Raw genomic sequence first — 928 nt, 5'->3', positions numbered from 1 at the left:
TGTTTTTTTTTTTTTTTTTTTTTTTTTTTGAAAATATAAATTTTTACCCTTCATCTCGTTTGAGTCAAAATTCAAATTTCAGTGCTGACTAACTGAATTATGGACAAAACTCCAGCTACCATTAAAGTAAAAAGTTTGAGATCGCTGCCGCAGAAATGAAATATTAAGGTCTATTCCGCAACAAAATAAAAGGTTTGGGACCTCCTCCGCAACAATTTGCCCTTTATAGTATCATATGTTCTATTCGTTATAGTACCAGTATTTAAGTCATCTTAATCCAATAACGAAAACTCTTATGTCAAACAGTGCTCAATCCGTCAGTTTCATCACTCGGCTTCTTTCCTCTTCTTCTTCCTTCTGTGCTATTTATATTAATGGGATTGATTGCCCCCAGGACACATCTCCAAGTAGTAAAAGGGGAGGGTGGAGAAATTCAGCTTTGCTTCGAATCCTGAAATATGGATTTGACTCTTGGGTAAGTGCAAGTGTACAAGCAGCTTTCTACCCTGTACCCTTGGAGGCATAACCTACGATTTACCTCCCTCACAATACTCCAGGGCAGGGGTGGTGGGGGACCCTTAAGGTTAGGGTTTAACCTTTTTATATTAATGGGATTGATTTCTAAATGTATATTTCAGTACTAAAACTGTACGTCAATAAAAGGACTCGAGTCAATCAACTTTAAACAAAATTTACTTAAATTATTAAATTTTGGATTTAATTTTTATTTCAATTATATCACTATATGTGATGTAGACGACAATATGATGAAGCAGACATTAAAATCAAATCGAACTTGAAAAAAACGATAGCTTACTATATTAAATGTCAAACTGTTAAAAAAAATGAAATAATTTTTCTTAAAATAAAATTGAGTGACTCAGGAAAAATCCAGCTTAAATTTCAACGACCGAATTCTCACATAATT

This window comes from Olea europaea, chromosome 9 (genome assembly GCF_002742605.1).
Source record: "Olea europaea var. sylvestris chromosome 9, O_europaea_v1, whole genome shotgun sequence".
NCBI classification, from domain to species: Eukaryota; Viridiplantae; Streptophyta; class Magnoliopsida; order Lamiales; family Oleaceae; genus Olea; species Olea europaea.
This window is presented reverse-complemented; position numbering follows the sequence as displayed.